This window comes from Culex pipiens, chromosome 2, assembly GCF_016801865.2.
Source record: "Culex pipiens pallens isolate TS chromosome 2, TS_CPP_V2, whole genome shotgun sequence".
Lineage (NCBI taxonomy): Eukaryota > Metazoa > Arthropoda > Insecta > Diptera > Culicidae > Culex > Culex pipiens.
The window spans coordinates 82803093-82829961 of record NC_068938.1 but is presented as its reverse complement, the minus strand read 5'-3'; the positions used below and the strand labels follow the sequence as shown (position 1 = coordinate 82829961).

Below are 26869 nucleotides of genomic sequence, written 5' to 3'. Positions count from 1 at the left end.
CAGATTACCAGTATTTTGATCTCCAAAACCGGAGGAAATCTAGTTTTTTCATGAAAAGTCATGAAAAGAACTTAATCCACCTATGTGGTTGATGCCTTCCTCACTTTACCATTACCAACAATGGGCAGTATGAGTGGTTTGGACACAAATTTCAGCTATTGAAAAAGTACCCAAATATAACTTAGGTGTTTATAAATCGAGACAATTTTGCCAGATCTTCAATATTTTGGACTCGTTGGAAAGGTCTTTGAATTACAAAACCAACAATGGGTTGGATGATGGATCAGGACATCGTTTACATACATTTAAGTAATTTCCGGCTTCAAAAAAGATCATAAATATCACTTAAGTGGTCGTAACTCGAGACAGGGTAGCCAGATCGACAATGTTTTGAACTAGTTGGTCCAAAGATTTCACGAAGCACTTTTTCAGGTCAAAGTTGACTAAAAATCATTATAAAAAAATGTTTTAATATCTTTTCTAAACCAAAAAAATTGTTTAAGACAATTTATAAGTGGTGGTCAAACGCAATTTTAATATATTTTTGAGACTGAAAATCAAGTCTGCAATTTCGAAGGCTATTTTGTAACTTTTTTCCTTCAGTAGATTTAATCGATTCCTTAAGCACCCGCAAACTATGTTCCCAGCCTTGAATTAATCAGCTGTTAAAGGAGAGTCAACATCACAGCTTAGGATAGTAACTACACACATGTAATGCTTAAACAACTAAATAAATGAAATGAAATGAAAAAATCAAGTCGTACTTAAGAAAAGGGCAAAAATCACCTTGAAAAAGTTCTTATGTTTTTAGGAGTAATGCTTGAATTTGTGAAAATTATAAAATTTTTGAAATTTGTGAAGTATTACATATTTTGTGGACCAGTGTTCAAGTCTGTTGCCAAAATAAATCGAAACAATCCCGTGCTCAAACTGTAAAGAGCTTGTTCGAGAGAAAGAGAAAAACAATAATGTGCGCGCATTTATTTAATTGTTCACACAGCCAAATCTTCTGCACGCGCACCAATGCGATGCATCAACGCAGCAGCAGGTTCGTCGCTCGTCAGCTCGGGCAGATCAACGACGAGACGGTTGATGACTTCTTCGGGCCGACACACCTAAACGGTCGCTGACCGAGCAGTAGGTACTCTCCACCTTTTATTGGCATGAAATTGGGCAATAATGCAGGCAACGATCGCGGCGAAGCAACATTGTGTGCGTGTTCTTTTTGTTTGGGGTCACGATAAGTTGACGAGGTCATCACCAATCGTTGTGTGTGTCGTGTCTTCTTTCGGAAAATGAGGAGCTGAGGAGCTGTGTGAGAAAAGGGCGATTAATCGGATAAAAGAAAAGATTGTTCAATTTGCCTTGTGTCGTGTCGTGTCATGTCGTCGTCGATCGTTGGTCATTAATTCTCAACGGTGGTAGCGAATTGTTATTTAATTTAACAACCAGTTGACCTAATCGCGTGAACGTGGTTGAATAATGGCTAATGTTTTAAGGCTACGCAAGTGCGTGATAGGATGATCGAGCTGAATCACTCTGCCACGTGCATTTTATGGCACAAATTTACATGTGGTTACAGAAAAAAGCTAAGCTTGAAATAACATTCGAGAGATGCGATGCCTTTGAAAAGGTGTCATCTAACCTACGTCGCGAGTTCAATTCAGTGGAAAAATAAGCATCGGCAAAAATGGAAATCCGCCCTCTTTATTGACGATTTAATCAGCTTTTCTTGGGAAAAAAGACACATCGACGATTCACGATGGATTTACTTAGCAAGATGCTGTTGATTCAGGGTACTGGTTCTGGCTAGGGGAGATTTAGCTATTTTGACTAAAAATATTATAATTTGGAATCACTTTGGAATTACAAATTCTCAACACAAAAAAAGGGAAACAGATATCTTTGAAAAAAAAAATCTCCACTTACACCACGTGGAAGACACCAAGGCGAAGCTGCCACGCGAATCCCACGTTTTGCAAGGGATTACCTCGCTGCCAGCGCGGAAAGCTCACGGACACCCTCGTGGGATCAACAGCTCCCGCAGGGGGGTGGATGGCGTAATGAGCTTTTCAGCTGCGAGCTTGGATGAGTGGGTTTTGCCTTCCTTGCTGAGTAAATGCTACAGAATCACTTGAAATCTTAGCTGGTGCAATTCAGAAGCTAGGTTGAATTTTTGTTAACTAAAATCAAGAAGAAGAGCAATTCTCTGAGATTTCTGTCATTAGATTTTTTTTGTATTTTTTAATCCGGCTGAAACTTTTTTGTCAATTAAACTTGATTTGTAAAAAAAAACAATATTTTTATTTTTTGATATGTTTTAGGGTTGATGCCAACTTTCCAGAAATTACCAGAATGTGCAAAAAATCTTTGACCGAGTTGTGAATTTTTGAATCCAATACTGATTTTTTTTCGAAAAATCAAAATATCGGTCGCAAAATTATTTTTTTTAAAGTGCACCGTTCTCAAGTTACAGTCATTATGAGATTTTTTTTAAAGTCGCAGTAAGGCCGTTGCAAATATTTTTCAAAGTTTATGTCGCCCTCCCCTTCAAAATTGGTTCGAAAAATAGAGGGGAAAAATATTTTTTCATAAAACTGAAATATTTCAATGGAAATAAAAGTCTTATCAACTAAAAACAATCTAAAACGCCTTTTTCTGCATTGAAAATCATGTTTAGCTTGTTTGCGCTCGTTTACAAATATGATGAACTTTTATGAAATTAAAATGTTCAGCCCCGCAAAAACTTTTATTTGTAACAAAAATAAAATTTTCGTCAATACTTAGAAATTTTGGAAAATTATGATTGCAAAACAACTCTAAAGGAGTATAATGCCTTTTGAAAAACTTTTTTGCAATTCCGTCTTGAAACTACTTACTTTTCCTGACATTCTTGAGCGACGAAATAGCCTACTTTTCTGTACCAAAAATAACAGAATCGAATAGCAACACTTTTCAAAATAAATGTTGAAAAGTTCTACTTTTCAGCACTGAAATGGGTGCTGAAAAGTTGAAGTTTTCAGCACATGTTTTGAAAAGTAACACTTTTCAACACTGTTCTGATTTAAACTATTTATTGACAAAATACATGAAAATTTGACTTAAAATTTCACTCAATGGGTGTTTCTCGGAATTGCAGAAATTGTTGTATGGAACTCGTTGCAAAACTTGATTTTTTCAGCACTCGTCGTATTTATCCAACTCGGTGAACCTCGTTGGATAAATGTACGACTCGTGGTGAAAAAATCCTCTTTTTGCAACTTGTTGCATAAACTACTATTTTCATTCTTACGTTGAAACCGCGGCCTGAAATTTAAATTTTTCCACTTTTTTTTTTTTTTGTTGGTTGAAAATCTGTTGGCGAAAATCGACGAAAATAGTCATTTTTCAATAATTTAAAAAATCTTCATTCAAAAATTTTTACTTTAAAAAAAGTTTTGGTTTTAGGATCACATTTTACGGCTAAAATATTTGATAAAATTTCCCATTGTTCTTGCCTTATTAAGCAAAATAAAAAGTAATAACAAATTGGGTTATGGACACACACATATTTTTCAAAATAAAAAAATAATAACATATTCAGTTGTGAAAAATTGGTCCAAATTTTCCCATAGTTATAGTAAAATTCAACAATAAAAAATAATAACAAATTACGTTATGACTGATGATTGTTTGTTAAAAGTTGGTATAATACATGACATTTGAGGAAGACTTGTTATTTCAACATTTTCATAAAAATTTGTTTTTTAATGAAGAAATATTACTTACACTAGAAAATATGTTTATTTTTTAAATAAAAAAAGCAATTTTAATAAAAATCTTGAAAAAAAATATTTTTTTTGTACTAAAGGCGGTTAAATTAGATTAAATTTCTTCGTCATGGCGCATATGTCACTTAGTCAAATTAATGAAAACTAAAAATAGGGTTGTAAATTTGTGTTATAAAACAATGCAAAAGGTTTAGATACAAATAAAATGCTAGCAGTAGCTTAAACAGTGATGTAAGTGATAACATTGAGTTTGCATTGGGAATTTTTAAAATTCGCCAGTTTTATTTTACTAAAAGGGCGATATTTTGGCACTGAAGTGACGAAAACTAATAGTTTAAAAAGCAAAATTGTTCAGAAAATTGTTACCTACAAGCTGGTATTGGTTTTGGTGTCGAAATATATTTAGATTGATTTTTGAGAGAAATTCGTAAAATTACAAGTAGAAAATTTAATTTTTCCAGCTTTACCATGCTGCCAATGAAAAATGACGACTTCCTGGACTAATATGATTACAGAACATCATTGGTATGAGTTAAAGTGAAATACGGGATAATTTGAACGCATTTTTCAAGGTTTCAGAACAAAATATGATATTTTTATGAAAACACTTAATTTCTGATGGTTTTTTTAAAGGACCAATAAACCAAATTTTCAGTTTTAGCTTTTTGGGTGTTTTTTTAATATCTCTGACTCAAGGCGGTTTTAAAAACACCCAAAAAGCAAAAGTTGGAAATTTGGTTTATTGGACCTTAAAAAAAAACTCCATATTTTTCAGTAAATCGCAAATCGCGAGTTCTTAACAATTTTTAGGATTTTTTAGTTGTATAAAAACATTGTTCCCATCGAAATCCGGATGATCCCGAAAATTTCCGCAACATCGCCTTTTTTTGGGATACACTAAAAGAGATGCTTGAAGTAGATAATTAATTTGGTGTTTATCCTAACGTAATGATCGAACTTTGCAAAACTTTCAAAATTGCTGCATAGATACAACTTTCTTATCTGATTTCCAGTCCACAGATATGCAATCTTGTTAAACGATACACTTCAACTTTAAGTGGACTTCATAAAACTTGAACATTATTACCCCCCAGATTCTCGCGTTATCGTGCTCCGGAATCACTTAGGGAAATTAAACTGACTTGTTCGAGTTCCTGGAGTGAATGTTGCAGTCGCTTGAAAATTTAACAAGTTTTATGTGCTTAAGAAAGTCATAACAAATCTGGTACAAAAACTAAACAACTATGATCAAAATGGCTTCAAACAACATTTTCTTCCCCCAAAATCTACATGTGACAAGATGCCACAACAGCGACAAAAAGTGACGAAACCCAGAAAGTTACATTCAGCATCCAGAATGTGGGTTGGAGGGGGAGGAAAACTCTCATTTCCAGGTCGGAATCTTCTTCCTTTCAGTTTTTTTTTCTTTTCTCCTTTTCCCTTTCCTGTGATCTTCAAGAGTAATGAAGAAATAAGTGCAGCAAGCAAGCATGACCCGGACTCTGTTTTCCCTATGTTAAGAACATTTTAGGGACCAACGCCACTTTCTCACCTTTTATGGTCGAGAGAAAAAAAGAAACACAAAAAAACAACAACAGCCCAAAGTATGTTGGCATGATTTATGGGCTCATTTCTGTGGGCTTTCGCCTTGCTTGTGCGTGTGCGGCAGAGTCTGCTGCAGCATAAACAGCGCAAAAGCTTGGGGGAAGCAAACAAAACCAACAAGAAAAAAATGAGTAAAAGTTTACAAAAAAGTGTTGGCATAAATCTTAAAAATTTATCTAATTACGCGTTGCGGTACTGTTTTCATGTGCGAGATGTGTTTATTATGGTTGGTCAAAAGGTTGGAGGGGTGGTTTTTTGTTAACTTTATGGGAATCTGTGATGGACCAAAAAGAGTTATTTCTTTTTGAGACGCGGTGTGTCAAAGTTCACAGAAGAGATTGAATGTGAGATTCGTAGATGTTTCATGCCATATTATTTTAAAAAATTGAAGGATTTTTATTCAAACGAACAGTTTTTCCACAAAGTTCAAACAATTATTCCAATGACATTCAAATATGTAATCAAAAAGCCAAGGTAAAACCAACAAACCTTTATTCGACCCAATTATGGTGCAAATATGCCACCCACATTCACCGCCAATATTCTGCTTATCAACCTAATATTAGTCACAGGTAAATAAAACAATTCTAATTATCACACAACAGTCCAATTCAATGCAATCCAAGCTCATTAATTACGCCGCGGTGCAATAAGCTTCAAAATTTTGCACGCGTTAGCAATATTGTACACACGCCACAGGCAAAGTTTGTTCATTTCAGTTTTCAACCAAACCAGCTACGGTAGACCGAACATTTTACGCTCTTTCATAAATTTGGGCGGAAAAGCAGGGTGGTCCCCCCTCTCAAGAGTACATCTGGCCTCCTTCTTCGATACCGGCTGGTTCCTTCTTCCTTCAAGAGCTTTCAACAAAACACGAATAATAACATTTGATAGAATAATCATGTTTCGATACAGCAGCAGCAGCCGCCACCACGAATTTCAACAGTCGAGTTGGGTGGTGAAAATAACTACGGAAGGGTGCGTGGAACGGGAGGGAAAATCAAGTCCGAAAATTGCTTCCACTCTTGAAAAGCTGCTGCCAACATGAGGTTAATTAAATTCTTATAATAATGCCTCAGAAGGCAAAATGTTCTCTTATTGGCATGCCAAGAGCACTGTGAAAAAAAAGAAACTCACAAACGCTGAGGATCTGGGTTCAAAACCCAACAAATTCCAAAATGAGTTGTTTTTACTGTGCTCTCTCTTCAACCGATGGATAATTGCAGCTGGTGAGATTCCCAGCGATTTACTTTCGTTCGAAAGCTTCTCGATATCGTGGCGAGCTTTGAGTATTACGGGTGGTATTATGTGTATGTGCGAGCAGAGCCGGCATCTGTTGGGTCGAAAGAGGCACTCAAGGCGAAATTCTTCGGCGTGGAGGAGTGTGTGCTGGTGGGGCAATATCAGTTCATTCATCGAGAGGTCAATCGAACTATCATGTGTGATGGCTGAAGTCAGAGGGAAATGAAAATGATAGATGTTGTTGTTTTATTCATGAAGTTTAGGAATTTTCAACTTTTTTTCAACCAGTGATTTTCTCATATTGGATTTGCAAAAAAAAATAGGAAACCTTCATTGATTTGAAAAGAAACTTGAAGTATTTAATAATTTAAAAAAAAAACAACTTGGCATGAACATTGAGGTGCATTTAAAATTGTCCAGCAAAATTGATAAACGTCATAAAAAACGTTTTGCCTTCTTAATTCGACCCACCTTCACGTATACATATTGACTCAGAATCAAATTCTGTCCAAATGACAGTATAAGTAGGGAAGTGGATGTGTGCACCGAAAATTGTCACTCGATTTAATCAGCACTGACCGAACCGATTTTGACCGTTTTAATTGTATTCATTCTGTTTTGGGGGTTCAAAAAGTCCCTATAGAAAATTATCATATTTAGTAAAGTACTTCAAAAGTTATGCTTGAAATCATGTTGAATATTTTTAGAAAAGTATTTTTAAAAAACCTTTCCAACGAGTCCAAAAAAATTAAAATCTGACAAAAATCTTCGAATTTTCAAAAAAAAAACTTGATCCCTACACACGGTGTGTTTCCTAGAACAAACTTAAGATAAAAAATTCGGCAGGTCTGATATTTGGCACCATGAAAGAAGGGCTCATTCCCGACATTTTGCCGTGTCCGGCGAAATATTTCGTCGGGGGGTCTGGAGCAACTTTTTTTTTTTGAAGATTTTTTTCGATTTTCTAGGATTTTTCTTCAGAAAAGTCGGTAGAAATCGATGGGTTCATGTTCATATCCATCAAATTCCTTATGAATGAGCCTTAAGAGACTCTAAATTACATATTTGACCTCAAATCAAAAGTTTTCAACCCAAATTTACCAGATTTCTAGCTTTCTTTGAAATAACCCCAACATCCAAGCTGGAAACCTCAAAACGACCGAATAAAAATCATTTCTTTGTACAATTAGCATTAGCATTAGCATTAGCATTTTAGGACGCCCTATCCACGGATGGCTCCACAACGCTTATCCCACTGTTTGGTCTGGTTGTGTTAGACCCTCATCCGGAACAATAATCCAACACGGGAGATACCATGTCTTCATCTTTTGATGAGTGTGTAATACTACCCAGGGCATAAGGGGGTCCTTGCCGGGTCTAAGCTATCCTTTGGAGAACGGAAGGAATATTAGTAAACACCTATCTAAAGTGCGCAAGGATCCCTGCGTCACCTTAGTGGTATAGATGTTTGTAGGGAGGTTTTGGACTCAATGTTAGTAGGAGAGGTAGAACCCTAGGATATACCTCGAGAGGTATTACGGGCGAATCAAGTAGAGTTAGTTTGTTTTTATTATTAAACAGTACAGATTGTACAGTGTAAAAGATGCATGATTTATTTTTTTATATTTTAAGGCGCGGCAGATACAACGCGACGAAGCCGTGATTCAATTGACTGTAGTATTACTAAATTAGATTAGCTATTATTTCCTGTAAAAGCAATGTTGATTACACACAGTTTTAACATGTCTGCTGTTAAACTCAAGCTACCGACTGTAAGAGTAAAGAGAAGTTTATATTTTTCCTTTAAATTATTAGGAGTTTAAGCGAAATTCGAGGTCATAAATGATTTAACGCATACTTGGAATTTTGATTTTAAACTCTTACAGCGATGCCGAGTAAACATTATTTATCATTTCTTTGTACAATTTGTCATAAAAATACAGCAACAGATTGCCCGGATACAAATTCGAGCTTAAACCATTGCTAAACTTAGAGTATTTCACTTAAAAGCTATTTATTACCCAAAAGGTTCCCAACATTATTTTTTCAATCCTCTGCCATAAAACACTTAAATATTTTAAAACATTTTCGAATCTATCACATTGTAGAGAACAGTTTTCTGAACAATTTCCATAAAAAAGTATCAAATTTGGTTCAGAGCAATTCTCTACGAAATCGGTCTTTTTTCTTCAATTTTAATTTTTGTATTTTTTTATCCGACTGAAACTTTTTTGGTGCCTTCGGTATGCCCAAAGAAGCCATTTTGCATCATTAGTTTGTCCATATAATTTTCCATACAAATTTGACAGCTGTCCATACAAAAATGATGTATAAAAATTCAAAAATCTGTATCTTTTGAAGGAATTTTTTGATCGATTTGGTGTCTTCGGCAAAGTTGTAGGTATGGATACGGACTACACTGGAAAAAAATAATACACGGTAAAAAAAATTGGTGATTTTTTTATTTAACTTTTTATCACGAAAACTCGATTTACAAAAAAACACTATTTTTAATTTTTTTTATTTTTTTATATGTTTTAGAGGACATAAAATGTCAACTTTTCAGAAATTTCCAGGTTGTGCAAAAAATCATTGACCGAGTTATGAATTTTTTAATCAATACTGATTTTTTCAAAAAATCGAAATTTTGGTCGCAAAAATTTTTCAACTAAGTTTTTCGATGTAAAATCAAATTTGCAATCAAAAAGTACTTAAGTGAAATTTTGATAAAGTGCACCGTTTTCAAGTTAAATCCATATAAAAGTGACTTTTTTGAAAATAGTCGCAGTTTTTCATTTTTTTAAATTAGTGCACATGTTTGCTCACTTTTGAAAAGAAATTTTTTGAAAAGCTGAGAAAATTCTCTATATTTTGCTTCTTTGGACTTTGTTGATACGACCTTTAGTTGCTGAGATATTGCAATGCAAAGGTTTAAAAACAGGAAAATTGATGTTTTCTAAGTCTCACACAAACAGTCCACCATTTTTCAATGTCAATATCTCAGCAACTAATGGTCCGATTTTCAATGTTAAAATATGAAACATTTGTGAAATTTTCCGATCTTTTCGAAAACAATATTTTCAAAATTTTCAAATCAAGACTAACATTTTAAAAGGGCGTAATATTGAATGTTTGGCCTTTTTGAAATGTTAGTCTTGATTTCAAATTTTTGAAAGTATTGTTTCCGAAAAATTTCACAAATGTTTCATATTTTAACATTGAAAATCGGACCATTAGTTGCTGAGATATCGACATTGAAAAATGGTGGGCTGTTTGGGTGAGACTTAGAAAACATCAATTTTCCTGTTTTTAAACCTTTGCATTGCAATATCTCAGCAACTAAAGGTCGTATCAACAAAGTCCGAAGAAGCAAAATATAGAGAATTTTCTCAGCTTTTCAAAAATATTTTTTTCAAAAGTGGGCAAACATGTGCACTAATTTAAAAAAATGAAAAACTGCGACTATTTTCAAAAAAGTCACTTAAATATGGATTTAACTTGAAAACGGTGCACTTTATCAAAATTTCACTAAAGTACTTTTTGATTGCAAATTTGATTTTACATCGAAAAATTAAGTTGAAAAATTTTTGCGACCAAAATTTCGATTTTTTGAAAAAATCAGTATTGATTAAAAAATTCATAACTTGGTCAATGATTTTTTGCACAACCTGGAAATTTCTGAAAAGTTGACATTTTATGTCCTCTAAAACATATAAAAAAATAAAAAAAATTAAAAATAGTGTTTTTTTGTAAATCGAGTTTTCGTGATAAAAAGTTAAATAAAAAAATCAACAATTTTTTTTTACCGTGTATTATTTTTTTCCAGTGTAGTCCGTATCCATACCTACAACTTTGCCGAAGACACCAAATCGATCAAAAAATTCCTTCAAAAGATACAGATTTTTGAATTTTCATACATCATTTTTGTATGGACAGCTGCCAAATTTGTATGGAAAATTATATGGACAAACTAATGGTGCAAAATGGCTTCTTTGGGCATACCGAAGGCACCAAAAAAGTTTCAGTCGGATTAAAAAATACAAAAAAAATCGAATGACCGAAATCCTAGAGAACTGCTCTTCAATATAAGCAGAGATATACCCAATTTCGTAAAATAAAAACTGACTTTCTCCAAAAACCCATAAATTTCTATGGACTTTTCTGAAGAAAAATCCAATAAAATCGAAAAAAGACCCCCGACGAAAAATTTCGCCGGACCCCGCAAAATGTCGGGAAAGAGCCCATCTTTCATGGTGCCAAATATCAAACTTGCCGAATTTTTTATCCTTAATGTTCTCGGAAAAATACACCGTGTACACGGACAGAATTTCTGTGAGCAGATCTGCAAAATCTCTTGCAAAATTTTGAAACGTCGAATTGTTTCCAAAATCGTCGAAGTTTCTCGCGATTTCAAACCAATTGTTTGCAAATTCGTTCTAAATTTTCATGAATTAGTAACATTTATTTTCACATAAAAAATACGATTCCAACTATCAAGAAAAAGTTACGAAATCAACAAATATTTTCAAATTTGTCAGTTTTACGAATGGAAATCCATCTAAGTGTGGTAATAGTTCTGTCCCTCTTTTTTGGCTTTTTATTTTGTTCAAATATCGAAAATCTGGTAAAATATCATTCATGAAATTAAAATCAAAATCAATGTTTCAATCGAAAAGGACTTTCAATCTTGTTAATAGAGTTATATTTTTTTTATTTTTTTATCATTTTTTATCAAATGGTACAAATTTTATATAAAGTTTTTGTCTTCTTTTGTTGACCCGAAAAATCAGGAAGCAAAAAAAATATTTTTTTAAAAAAACTTCAAAATTTTAATGGAAATTTAAGTACAATCAGCTGAAATCAATTTAAAATACATTCCCCTGCGTTTAGAATCATTTTTAAGCATGTTTGGGTTGATTTAATTTTTTTTGAATTTTTGAAAAATTTCGATGTTTTAGTTTTTTTTTGCTAAATTTTTTGTTTTCGTCAAATCTTTCATTTTTTGAAAATTAATGATTGCAAAACAACTGAACTAGTGTAAAAAGCATTTTTAAATACTTTTTCCATGCGAATGCTAAAACTATGACCTGTTATTTAAATTTTTTTTTGCAGTAAATTTTACAAAAATTAAAAATATTTTTAGACATTCTCAAAATTACCAACAACGTAATTGTAATTTAGCAATTCTGATGTGAAACACCATCTTTATCTGTCATTTTCAAATAACGAGACGACCTACCTTTCATCTCTAAAAATAACAGTACTGAAAGGTACTTTTCAGCATCTATTTTGAGTTTAATGTATTTTTAGAATTTTTTTTTTTTAAATTGATTGCACTTCTATTTCTATTGAATGTTAGATGGTTTCAAACAATTCATTTATTAATTCTTTTGTGATTTTTTTAAAACAATTTGCCCCTATTTTTGGACTTTTGCTTCTAGTATCCGACCTTTAATGAACCTATTTTCTACCCACCTTTTAATAGGTTTAAATCACGAATTTTTAACGTACAAAAAAAGTGAAAATTGAATGTATTCTTGCTCATTACTAAGAGTAAGAGGAATGATGCTTACCCAAATAGATTCCTTATTATTTATTATTTGTGGAGTTTAGCAAAATTCAGTTACTTAGGTCCAATCTTGATAATAGCCCAATAGAGGAATGAATCTGCAAATATAAGATTGTTTGTTGAGCTTTTTGAAACTCAAAATTTCAGTTTAAATTTTTTACGAACAATATAAGAATTTTTGCAATATGATAAATAACGACTCAAACCAAAATTTAAACTTGTTTTTTTTGCTTCTAAAGTTCAACTGAAAATATTTATTGAAGAAATATATACAGTTATCAGGAAAACCCGAATGTTCACCATTGGCGAACATTAACTTTACAAAGATTTCCAGAGTTTTTTTTTTCCAAAACATAATTTAATATTGAGGTTGACGTGAAACACAAAATGACTTATTGACATCAAAAAAAGAAATTACCTTGATACAGCGAAATTAACTTAGAGAATTAAAAAAAACAGACTTTGAGGATTGCTCGAGAAAGGATATGGAAATTGAACTTATTTTGAAAACGCTTAACCCACATAGAAATAATAAATAAAAATAATATTTAAAAAACTTTAGATTTCATTTCTGGGGTATAACTGCTTCAAGGTCATTTTGGGGTTCACATTATTTTTTGGCTTCTCTCAATTATAATTATTGGAATTTAAAATTTAAATTTTCCTAATAAAAAGATTAGAGAAGAATTGGTTTATTCGAACTTGTACATCGAACATTGAACATCCAATGTTCTAAAAAATTTCGAATTTTCCAAATAATTGTCTGACTAATTTATATAATTTTTCTTCTATATTCATAAGTTCAAAATTTCCCGGGAGTTTCGAGATGAGATGAGATTTAAAAAAGTTTTCACGTGGTTTATGGATGGTCCCTTTGTAATTCAACTCTAATTACATTGGCATGATCTAAGTTTGCCAAACCCCCCCCAAAAAAAAACCTGGCCATCATCATCAAATTTCGCACCATGAAAAAAGGTTAAACCGCGAATAGTACGCACACTCACACTCAAACTTCGGCATCGCAGCAGTTCACAATTCAGCCCCTGGGTAGCATTATGATAATGGAAAGTACTATTGCCGCTATACTGTTGAAAAAAGTTTTTCATCCTCGCACACATGCTCGCACTCTCCAAACCAATATTCCGACAGCGGCACACGGATGGTAATGTGTCAGCAGTGGCTTAACTGAATGAAGCTTAAAAAAGTGTGTGACATTGAGAGTATGTTTGAAAAAAAAAGAACGAGCCGAATTGTAATGGGAATGATCACACACGAACACACACTCGCACACGTGGGGCTATAATGGTAACAACAAAAGCTGTAAATGGTTCAACGCCATAAAAACGTGACTCTTGCTTACGGCACGAAACGGGGCTTTTGTTGGAGGAGAGGATGAGTGTGTGTGTGAGAGCGACAGTGACAGTCGAAAAATCAATACAGCTTATCTTCTGCTTTGAAAATGTGTTAATTTTGTGGGATTTAAAAGAATCTTTTGATGATGAATCCCTCAGTTGATGGAAAGGTAATATTTACAGTGCTGCCAAAAGATTTTTTCATAAAAATCTGCAAAAATTCCTCGAACTTTAAAATTCAAGTAGTTGAGATGGTACAGACCAACTACATCACCAACAAATTAACGGTCAATTTGAATAATAAAAACTCACCACAAAATTATTGAATTCACCAAATTTCATTCATTTGCGTTTGACCACAACTTTTTCTTCATTAGTACAGCTAATTTAGAGCACTTCCTATCTCTATTCCCACGACCAAAGCGTCTTGAATGGTGTGAACAAAATTTGCCACAACAAGTGTTGTCTCCTCTCCAGAACGTTATTTTTTCGCCTCTGTCTACAGAATCTCATTAGTTTGCATGTCACATTTACGACGCAAATTAGCCAAATGAAACTACTAGCAAAAGTCCATTTCCCCACGACGCGGCTCAGAACTAGCCAACCATTTCCCAGCATGTCCCGGACGGTATAAAAAAATCCAACTATTTTCCCAAACTTTTCCCTTCACCACGCCGACGTGACATCTCTTCATGACCTCATCGCCGCCATGAATAAAAGGCCCTCGAAAAAAAACCAAAACAAAACGTAACCAATTTACTGTTGTTTTTTTGCGTTCACATTTTGGATCGCTGGACTTTCGCACGGTCATCATGTTGCCAATCACTGCCGCCGGTTACGACCTTTTGAAAAACATGACTGCGGCGTGGTGACCTCGCGCACTAAACGATCAACAGCTGAGCTTGCGTCATGATCTCATTTCGTGTTTTCTGGATGGCCCCTCGAGTGAGTGTGTGACGCGCTGACATGATCTTGAAGAGGTGGTCGATGATCTTTTGAGTAGTAGGTAACAAATTGGCAACACTGTTTTTGTTTTGATCATTTTGGTGAAAAGTCACATTAAAACACGCAAAATATACCATGGCAGGGTTGCCAAATCATCCAACGTTACAAGTCATTGAAAAGGTAATTCGAATACCAATTCAATTATAACTCCGGATGACATGTATACCTAAAATTTCAATTCTAAAATAATTAAAAAGAAGAAAAAACAGGTTAACGGTGCACATCAACCAGAACTTTTGTACCAGTATTTTCGAAACTACGGGATCTATGGATACAATTTTTCATTCATCCCTAAAAGTACTGTCTACTAAGCGATTAACAACAAAATATGCCTATTTTTACAATCAGGATTGGGTCCGTAAGTATGTCAATTTTGGAATAAGAAGACAACAACTTCCTTGGTTGCTGTGCCCCCTTAAGTCAATGACAGTGCTGCCAAGTTCGCATACTTTATCGTGAAAATAATTCAAATAGCTTTTCAACGAAGGATATAACGTCAAAGTTTTGATGTTAAGAAGTTGAAAAATTTCAATTTTGTACTAAAAAATTCCGACAGGGTTGCCAGATCCTTCTAATATTTTTTCTATAAAATTTACAAAAATCTCAATTCCGTTGTTTACCAACACTCATCGGGGTTCAGCAAATCTAATAAAGTTGACCCAGCTTCGGTGACCTCAATGTCTCCGTAGGCCCTGCCTGCATGCAAGTTTTGCCTTATTTGGCATCCGAAGCTTTCTTGCGTGGTAGGAGCGGAAACCCGGGAAGGGGGTTTGTTTTTATTTTTACGACGGAGATTGTCGAGCTTGTTTGTAGCGGCCACTCACTACAGCTCGCTGACATCACACGGATTGATCTCTATCGTAGTTCGTGCCGAGCTGAGTTTGTGAACAGACGGAGAGAGGTCTCCGCAGCTCTAGGTTACATGCTCGAGGGGGTACTTCGATGCCTGCAATGGCGAACCCTTGCGATCGTGGTGGTGTAATGAATAAATTTGGATTGAAAGATTCAGTTACCAGGGTGAACTCTTTGAGTGACCTCAACCTACTCCATTTGTTAAGATGCAAATGTTCAAATTTAGGTTACATTACTCTTATGTCCAATTCTAGGTTATTCAACATTTATGCCCAATTCAACTGGAATGTTGAACACTAGGCCAACCTTATCTCCAACACATGAGTATATTCATTAAATGGCCAATACTAAGACACTCCGGATGTCAATTTATAAGGTACTTTGACCTAATGTCCAACTGTAAGGCAATTTGATTTAATGTCCAACTGTAAGGAACTTTGACCTAATGTACTTTTATCCAACTGTAAGACACTATGACCTAATGTCCAACTGATCTGATGCCCAACTGTAAAGTACTTTAATCTAATATCCAACTGTAAGACACTTTGACCTAGTGTCCAACTGAAAGACTGTTTGACCTAATGTCCAACTGTAAGGAACTTTGACCTAATGTCCAAATGTAAGGTACTTTGCCCTTGTGTCCAACTGTAAGACACTTTGACCTAATGTCCAACTGTAGGGTACTTTGACCTTTTGTCCAACTGTAGGGTACTTTGACTTAATGTCCAACTGTATGATACTTGGACCATTTGTCCAACTGTATGGTTCTTCAACTAAATGTCCAACTGAAAGGCACTTTGACCTAATTTCCAACTGTAAGGAACTTTGACCTAATTTCCAACTGTAAGGTACTTTGACCTAATGTCCAACTGTAAGGAACTTTGACCTAATATCCAACTGAAGGGTGGTTAACAAATCGAATAAAATCCCTTTTTTTACTAACTAACCAGAAAAAAAAACATAAATTCAATTCAAAATGTTACAAAGATTATTATTGTCACCCTTCCAGTTTCGAAAGGGGGTTTCTCGCTATTTTGCCCTCAAAAGGTAACCTTTTGCACAACGGACCGTTTGGGGTGGGTATGTTGTTGTTTATGTTTTGCTTCTTTTTTTATGTTGTTGTTGCTGCAAAAGATAGCCTTCAATGACAGCCCGTGCAAGAGAAAGAGACACGAAACGGTAAACAAAAAGGTAACGTTGGTTGAAATGTGAGGTGCGATGAAGGTGTTCCCATTCTCATGTGACGACGAGCCGGCTAGTTTTTAAGAGCTCGAGTTTGGAGCGTCGATTAGATCTTTGGTGAAGGACAGTGAGAAAGAGTTTTTGAATTTAATTGTTAATTGTTAATTGTTAATTGTTAATTGTTAATTGTTAATTGTTAATTGTTAATTGTTAATTGTTAATTGTTAATTGTTAATTGTTAATTGTTAATTGTTAATTGTTAATTGTTAATTGTTAATTGTTAATTGTTAATTGTTAATTGTTAATTGTTAATTGTTAATTGTTAATTGTTAATTGTTAATTGTTAATTGTTAATTGTTAATTGTTAATTGTTAATTGTTAATTGTTAATTGTTAATTGTTAATTGTTAATTGTTAATTGTTAATTGTTAATTGTTAATTGTTAATTGTTAATTGTTAATTGTTAATTGTTAATTGTTAATTGTTAATTGTTAATTGTTAATTGTTAATTGTTAATTGTTAATTGTTAATTGTTAATTGTTAATTGTTAATTGTTAATTGTTAATTGTTAATTGTTAATTGTTAATTGTTAATTGTTAATTGTTAATTGTTAATTGTTAATTGTTAATTGTTAATTGTTAATTGTTAATTGTTAATTGTTAATTGTTAATTGTTAATTGTTAATTGTTAATTGTTAATTGTTAATTGTTAATTGTTAATTGTTAATTGTTAATTGTTAATTGTTAATTGTTAATTGTTAATTGTTAATTGTTAATTGTTAATTGTTAATTGTTAATTGTTAATTGTTAATTGTTAATTGTTAATTGTTAATTGTTAATTGTTAATTGTTAATTGTTAATTGTTAATTGTTAATTGTTAATTGTTAATTGTTAATTGTTAATTGTTAATTGTTAATTGTTAATTGTTAATTGTTAATTGTTAATTGTTAATTGTTAATTGTTAATTGTTAATTGTTAATTGTTAATTGTTAATTGTTAATTGTTAATTGTTAATTGTTAATTGTTAATTGTTAATTGTTAATGTTAATTGTTAATTGTTAATTGTTAATTGTTAATTGTTAATTGTTAATTGTTAATTGTTAATTGTTAATTGTTAATTGTTAATTGTTAATTGTTAATTGTTAATTGTTAATTGTTAATTGTTAATTGTTAATTGTTAATTGTTAATTGTTAATTGTTAATTGTTAATTGTTAATTGTTAATTGTTAATTGTTAATTGTTAATTGTTAATTGTTAATTGTTAATTGTTAATTGTTAATTGTTAATTGTTAATTGTTAATTGTTAATTGTTAATTGTTAATTGTTAATTGTTAATTGTTAATTGTTAATTGTTAATTGTTAATTGTTAATTGTTAATTGTTAATTGTTAATTGTTAATTGTTAATTGTTAATTGTTAATTGTTAATTGTTAATTGTTAATTGTTAATTGTTAATTGTTAATTGTTAATTGTTAATTGTTAATTGTTAATTGTTAATTGTTAATTGTTAATTGTTAATTGTTAATTGTTAATTGTTAATTGTTAATTGTTAATTGTTAATTGTTAATTGTTAATTGTTAATTGTTAATTGTTAATTGTTAATTGTTAATTGTTAATTGTTAATTGTTAATTGTTAATTGTTAATTGTTAATTGTTAATTGTTAATTGTTAATTGTTAATTGTTAATTGTTAATTGTTAATTGTTAATTGTTAATTGTTAATTGTTAATTGTTAATTGTTAATTGTTAATTGTTAATTGTTAATTGTTAATTGTTAATTGTTAATTGTTAATTGTTAATTGTTAATTGTTAATTGTTAATTGTTAATTGTTAATTGTTAATTGTTAATTGTTAATTGTTAATTGTTAATTGTTAATTGTTAATTGTTAATTGTTAATTGTTAATTGTTAATTGTTAATTGTTAATTGTTAATTGTTAATGTTAATTGTTAATTGTTAATTGTTAATTGTTAATTGTTAATTGTTAATTGTTAATTGTTAATTGTTAATTGTTAATTGTTAATTGTTAATTGTTAATTGTTAATTGTTAATTGTTAATTGTTAATTGTTAATTGTTAATTGTTAATTGTTAATTGTTAATTTTTAATTGTTAATTGTTAATTGTTAATTGTTAATTGTTAATTGTTAATTGTTAATTGTTAATTGTTAATTGTTAATTGTTAATTGTTAATTGTTAATTGTTAATTGTTAATTGTTAATTGTTAATTGTTAATTGTTAATTGTTAATTGTTAATTGTTAATTGTTAATTGTTAATTGTTAATTGTTAATTGTTAATTGTTAATTGTTAATTGTTAATTGTTAATTGTTAATTGTTAATTGTTAATTGTTAATTGTTAATTGTTAATTGTTAATTGTTAATTGTTAATTGTTAATTGTTTATTGTTTATTGTTAATTGTTAATTGTTAATTGTTAATTGTTAATTGTTAATTGTTTATTGTTTATTGTTAATTGTTAATTGTTAATTGTTAATTGTTAATTGTTAATTGTTAATTGTTAATTGTTAATTGTTAATTGTTAATTGTTAATTGTTAATTGTTAATTGTTAATTGTTAATTGTTAATTGTTAACTGTTAATTGTTAATTGTTAATTGTTAATTGTTAATTGTTAATTGTTAATTGTTAATTGTTAATTGTTAATTGTTAATTGTTAATTGTTAATTGTTAATTGTTAATTGTTAATTGTTAATTGTTAATTGTTAATTGTTAATTGTTAATTGTTAATTGTTAATTGTTAATTGTTAATTGTTAAGTGTTAATTGTTAATTGTTAATTTTTAATTGTTAATTGTTAATTGTTAATTGTTAATTGTTAATTGTTAATTGTTAATTGTTAATTGTTAATTGTTAATTGTTAATTGTTAATTGTTAATTGTTAATTGTTAATTGTTAATTGTTAATTGTTAATTGTTAATTGTTAATTGTTAATTGTTAATTGTTAATTGTTAATTGTTAATTGTTAATTGTTAATTGTTAATTGTTAATTGTTAATTGTTAATTGTTAATTGTTAATTGTTAATTGTTAATTGTTAATTGTTAATTGTTAATTGTTAATTGTTTATTGTTTATTGTTTATTGTTTATTGTTTATTGTTTATTGTTTATTGTTTATTGTTTATTGTTTATTGTTTATTGTTTATTGTTTATTGTTTATTGTTTATTGTTTATTGTTTATTGTTTATTGTTTATTGTTTATTGTTTATTGTTTATTGTTAATTGTTAATTGTTAATTGTTAATTATTTTTAAAATGCATATTAAAAATTTTGTTTTTACCTTGAAACGCGACTTTCACCCACCGTGCCTCCAGATCTCAACCAACAAGGTACCTACAAGGTTTAGCGGGAAAAAGGGGTTTTTACGAGCCACTAAAAGTTTGGCTCGCTGCCACCGTTTTCGTGTGACTGTTTAGTTACAGTGTTGCACCTTTTTGGATGAGATAATCCCGAGCTACCGAGCTTAACTTTTGTTCTAGCGGCTGATGATGAAACTTTACAGCGTATCTTGAGGGTTTTATGTAGGTGAGAAACATCACGATTACCGGGGGTCTTACCGGGACAATCTTGAACGTTCAACGGGATTTATGGGCTTGTGGGACCTCGGATAGTGGGTTGTGAAAAGTTAATGGGCTCTCCTGGGTCATGAAGTTCAACGTGAAATAGCTCATCCGATAAAACTTGCTGGTGATCTGGAGAACAAGTTGGTCGAAGGTCGCAAATTGATTGGAGATCATGTTGAAAAGTTACAGAAGGTTTCAGATTTTGAACGTTCATCAAGAACGTTTTTAAACCAGAGATCGCTGAACCCCGTGGGGGCAACAGCCAATTAGACACCGGCCGTCACCAGGTCTGAGTCGCCAAAAACGAATCGTTGAAAGAACATTTCAAGTCCGAAACTAATTTTTCGTCTCAGAAATCATACAAATGTGACCGCATCAACGCGTTCTGAGGCAACGCATAATTGAGCCCGAATCTTCCCATCTCATCAACACCTCTCCACAGATCCAGACTCGTCTGGGACTTTTGCGTTCTGTCCTGCGTGATGACGGATGACGGGAGCTTAAGGTTGGTTAGCCGGTTGGTTTCGGTTTCGAACTCCTTCAGAGCGGTAGCCACACAAGTCTAATCTGGACCGGGAAGCCAAAGAAAATTAAATTGCACGCCGCCATGATCCGGCGGAATTTCGCAGCATTGGCCACGGTGGCAAGGCCGTTGGCCGTTGTCATCAGTGATCAGTAGTGAAAAACGTTTCTTCGTAATCAAATTTGAGCAATTTTGTTGTTTTTGAAATCCTACTCAAACATATTAATTTGAACCTTCTTAAAATATGCAAAGAACAACATTCTAGAGTGTTGAGGCAACACAACGGCCACCATAAGGTTCTCGGATGTCATAATGTTGTTATGTTTCCTCACTCTCACAGATTACGAGTGTAAGCAAACAAGATTGCCGATTCAAAGAAACCGATAAGAGGCACGGACGAAATTAATGCTCATTCCGACAAAAGCAAATTTGCAGGACTAAAACGAAAAATAAACACACAAAACGATAAAAAAAAACTTCAAACTTTGTTTTCCCTCCTGGAAATTGGCTATTCTAAACAGATATCATCGTCTACGTCGAAGTTGTACTTTCACTTAAGGACCATTTCTGATAATGAGCTCGCGGGACTTGGTCGCGCAAAGTTGGCCGCCGCCGCCGCATGAACTTGATCCACTTTTTCCGTGTGTCGACGTTGTCGTCGGAGGGGCAAAAATAGCTCAACTGCGGGAAGCTGGCCGCGATAAAAATCCAGTCACGTCCCAGGGCACGGACACGGCTAGAGCGGGAGAAATTGTTTTACGATTTGAAATCGAATTTCGACCGAGCTTGAGGACGACGGCTCAAGACTCCGGAGACAGCTAGCACATGACTTGTTTGTCCCGTTTATAATTAAATCTTGTGCGGCTTTTCTGCTGCAGTTGCTTGTGTCTTGGGAATCGTTTTCTGCAATGTGCGGGGACAGGGAATGTAGGAAGTTTTAAAGTTAGAGCAATTCGTTAGTTGGAGAGTATATTTTGATTGTGTGTGCTTCTAATCCATTAACCAGCGAAATTATGGTAAAGTATAATGTGTATCAGCTGTAGATTAAGCTGGAACAGCTTATCTCAGTACCGGGTATTACGGATCAACTTACTTCTAGAGTGAAACCTTCTGACGGCCGACTAGTTAGCGTCCGAAACCACCAATCCAATGGTGCAATTTCGAATCTCTTTTGATTCCAAAAGATTTTTGTTCATATTCTGTGTTCAATTCTCAATTTTTGATCCCTGAATATTCCGCTTGTAAGACAGAAGCCGCAACCGTTTAGTCATGGAGGCGGTTTGCAATAGCATTTATAGTCACTTTAGTCAAAATTTGAAGCCATTTTCAGTATTTAGGAGTGTGTCCAAGAGGGCATACCGATCTCGTATCGACCTCACCAATCTACCTGAAATGTGAGGGGTTGTTTGGACATATATAACTAGCGGATAAGCCAAACATGAAGACTGTCAACAGGAAGTGACGCAAATTGTTGCAAAAGTTTGAAGGATTCATAAATATCGTCAGAAAGCTTATAATGGATGTAATTCAGGGACCATCCATAAACCACATGGACACCATAGGAGGGGGGGCGGCAGCGAGTGTACACGTTTCAATCAAAAAAGATTAGATTTGTATGGAAAATGTCCACGAGGAGGGGAGGGGTTGGGTCTGATATTTGAAAAAAGTGTCTACGTGGTTTATGGATGGTCCCCTAGGAAAAAAATTGATGACATTTAGAAATTTAAACTGAAAAAAATTGCAGCAAAATGCTGGATAAAGCATCAAAAACAACCTTTGACTCATGGGCTTCCTTCCAGATAGGACCTTTTTAAAATTTAATCTAGAAATCTATAGGAATATCAGTATGGTGTCCAATTTTCCCGGGTTTTGAATTTCCCGAGAAACGGGAAAAATATTTTAAGAATCCCGGGAATTCCCGAGATCCCAGGATTTTTTGTAAGCAGTAATAAATTCCATGTTTTCATTATATTTCTTACGTTTTTCTAGCTTAAATCATAGAATTAGCTCAAAACTGTTAATTGGTGATAAGCTACACTTCAATCTGAACAAGGACAGCGATCTTAGGATAGTTTTAAAAACATAAAAAAATGTTCTTTGCTGCTTTGGAATTTAAATGAATATTTTTTTTAATAAATTACTTTTATTTATTTCATTATATTTCATTGAAACTGTCTAAAAAACAAGAAATAAAATTATACCAGACAATGTAATACTCTGGATAATTTTTATGTTTTATATTTTATGTTTTATATTTAAAACAGGTGGCAGTGCGTGGCCGAATGGTTACGCTGTCCGCTTTGTAAGCGGATGATTCTGGGTTCGATTCCCATCTGCTGCAACCTTCCATCGGATGAGGAAGTAAAATGTCGGTCCCGGCCTTGGTTGTTAGGCCGTTAAGTCATTCCAGGTGTAGGAGTAGTCTCCATGCCATAAGTACAAACAACACACCAAACCAAGCCTACTCCGGTGGAATCGCTGGCGGCGGTTGGACTCGCAATCCAAAGGTCGTCAGTTCAAACACTGGGGTGGAAGGTTCCTTGGAGTAGAAAGAGGTTTGGGTGCTCTCCCCATTCAAGCCTTCGGACTCCTAGGTTCGAGCAGAAACTTGCAATAGAGACCACAAAAGACCCGGGGGTCGTTAATGTGGATGGTTTGATTTTTGATTTAAAACATATATTAAAAATTATCTTTATGTCACTACCACCAACTGGGGATAAATTTGGAAATCGGTGTACTACCGTAATCTAGGGTGAATCGGGACTACAGTCTGAATAGAGACAGCAGTTTTTAGAGCACTAAAAGCTTTTAAATTTGGAAATGGATGTACACATTTTGTTGGCCTGAGTCTGTTCTAACCGAAACCAACCAGAAAAATCAAAATACTGTGCTCCAACATGGTTAAAACTGCTATCCCAATTCGCCCCATGTGTCCCGATTGACCCCAGTTTACGGTAATTGTTTTATTGTAATCAATCAAAACAATCAGAACATTATTTTGAAAAAAATAGCTTAAACAGCTGTTTTCGTTACTTTTGTCTTGATTTGCTGATTTGCTTTTGATAAAAAGTTATTTTTTAAATATAATATTTCTTTCAAGTTTATAGTCATAAATATACGTAAATATAATACTAAGTATTTGTTTTAAATAAATAAAATTTAATAGAAAATATTTTAGTCGCAAAGCATTTTGCAGATCTGTAAACTAAAATTTTAACAATTTTCCTTAATAAGCCAAATTAATGCTGATATATGCCGAATACAAATTATAATGCTTGAAAATTCTAACCGATTCAAATCGATTCAATTTTGAATAATGCATATTATTACTTTTTCGATGTAACATTACTTCAATTTATTCTTTCGAAATATTCGAAAATTATATATCTTAAGAACGGTTTTCTAATCAAGTCGGTATCTTTGATATAGTTATAGGATTTCAAGAAAGTGAAATTTAACTTCAAAACACCTGATTTTTGAAATTATTATTTTTTTCGAAAAATAAATAAATAGCGTTTAAAAAACCATTTATAAAATGAAAACACCAATATAGATGGACAGTACAGACTTTCACAGTTAAAAATATTGTTTGAAACACATTTTTTATGGAGTAGATGTAAATTAGGAACGTTGCAATTTATCAAATTAATTATGGTTTGATTCAACATTTGATTGATATAGTTTTTTTTTATTTTGCTTACTCTTAATAGTACCCTAATTTAAAGCAATAATTGTTTAGAAATGGATTTTAAAAAAAATATAAAAATTGGAAATAACAAGCTATGGTTTCAACATTTCAATGAAAAAATCCGTTTTAAAGTGCATGCCCAGTTGTTTTGCAATCATTAGTTTTTAAAATATATAATATTAAAATATATTTTCTTTCAGTTCGAGTCGTACATCTATCCACAGAAAATTACGACGAGTGCTGAAAAAAAATCAAGTTTTGCAAAGAGTATATTTTGCAGTTCCAACATATTTTTTTCTGTTGAACATTTGTTTTCCCGCTTCAATATTATTTGCCGTCAAGATATGTTTCAAACTTCAAAATAGTATCGAAAAGTATTACTGTTGAACTTTTCACCCCTCAATTGGTTGTTGAAACATACTTTTCAAAACTGTTATTTTTGGCGATGAAAAGTATGCCGCTTCGTCATTCGAGATTGATTAAAAAAAGTAGTTTTTCAACGGATTTGTTGTACTATATTTTTTGTATGATTTTATAGTAATAATTGTAACCGCAGTTTATAAAACACGAATTTCAAATTCAGGAATAGTTTCATCAAGAAAATCGAAAAATCAACTAAATTTAATTTTAATAGAACAAAATCAGCAGCCATTCAATATCAAATTTAAATACATCTTCAAAAAATCATCAATCTAAAAACAACAGCAACCCTGAGCCGCGAATAAAATGATAATTAATCGCTCGCACACAATTACCCAATTATCTCAAACTCGGTGACGGACTCCAGGCGTCGTCGTTGGATTCGGGTCCTTCTCAAAACTTCGGGTGGTGGCCACCACCTCGCGTCCGAGCCACGTAGCCCAGTGGTAACGCTTCCGCCTCGTAAGCGGTAGATCGGGGTTCAAATCCCGGCTCGGACCAACACAACTGGTGATCTTTTCCCTTCTGGAATCGATTGCTTAGTAAAGGGAAGGTAGTGTATCGTCACAAACTGGACCTTATCACGACACCTTAGGGAGGCGACCTATGGAATGTTAACATTAACCTTAACATGTTAACATTAAGTTGAGAATGAAACTGCCACTGAATCCGCTTTGTAAATGCCGGCCCCGATACTCTTCAAGGGTGTTCCCCTCAGGAACTGGGAAAGATTTACTTTTTTTTTACCACCACCTCGCGCAATTATTTATCCAACGGACCACTTTTTTGCTACGAAGGAAGAGGTTATCATTCTTCATTGCTAATTTAATTAGGCGCGCAAAGTGTCAAGCCCTAATGAAACGAATACACTCCAAAGCACCGCGCGAGGGAATGTTGAAATTTGTCGCTTTCTTGAAAAAAAAAATAAAATGGAAAGGCTCGTTCAGTTTTTGAAAAGGTCTTGAAATTTCCACGATGAAAAAAATATTGTTATATCTGTTATGAAATGTTACTGTATTTTTTATAACAGAAATTTAAAATTAAACCTTTCTGAAAAGATAAACATCAAAATATTTCCATTTAGCTCAATAAAGATAAACAATTTCATCGCTGAACCATCTGGAAAGGAAACCCCAAAGCCACGGTGGCTGTGGCGGCGGCACAAGACCAATTTTCGGTATTTTGTACTTACAGTTAGCCGTTGCGGCACACGGCGGCGGCGGCGGCATCCGTTGACGACGGTCTCTTCCTCTGACGGATACCTTAATGGGGAAGCCAGCAGGTATGAAGCGAAAAAAAACGACGTCGATTCACAATATCCAATTCTTCACCTGTGTGAAAGCTCTCTTCGCTTCTCTTCACTTCTCCACTTTACCACTTTTTTTTCTACTTAGGAATTGGACTTTAGCGATTTTGGTTGGTGGCGGCGCTATGTTTTTTTTTTCTTTTTTGCACTCTGCTCTTCACTATTTTTTATATATTTTATTTTCGTTTACTTTATGTTGTATTTATGGTGAGTGCCCCTATTTTATTCGGTTTTTTTTTCGCCACTAAACTTTTGGTTTACTGTTGATTGTCGCTTCTTCTTCTTTCTTCAGCTTTTTAACTTTTCTTCCTCTTCTTCTTTCCCAACCGCGTTTACTTAAACCTTCAACTTCACTGTGTTATTCGACCCACCCAAATGCACACTCACTTTTGACTCACTTTTTCGCTTTTGCTCGGGATCCCTTCTTCTAATGTTGATGTTATTTCTGTTGATTAGCCCAGCTTGCCCAAAAACAAAACCTGCAAAGAGTGAAGAAAAGGCCAACATGAGTACTCTGCAGCAGCACAGGCTTGAACGCAATCGACATAGTCTTCCCAGAGTGTTGGTATGTTTGCGTTGGAGAGTCCAGCAGCATATTAGGAGCAGCATAAATTGGCGCCAAAGTGGGTCACTTTTACTCTTTAACGAAGGAGGGGACCCTGTGTGAGGTCGGTGGGTGAAGGATTTTTGCTCGGTTTTGAAAGCTTTTTCAAATATTTGATGGGAAGAAAGACGTTTTATTACTTCCTGATGTTTTTAGTAATTTGAAGAGCCTTGGTAATTTT

The 26869-nt window shown here is 33.1% G+C and overlaps 1 long non-coding RNA gene across 1 annotated transcript in view; it reads right to left on the bottom strand.

Annotated features, from left to right (window-relative positions):
• Positions 1-26869, bottom strand: part of LOC120427904 (uncharacterized) — a 60807-nt gene that overhangs the window by 22417 nt on the left and 11521 nt on the right. Inside the window, exon 2 of the long non-coding RNA XR_005607001.2 lies at positions 25971-26563. This is a non-coding gene — a long non-coding RNA (uncharacterized LOC120427904). The remainder of the gene's footprint in view (positions 1-25970; positions 26564-26869) is intronic.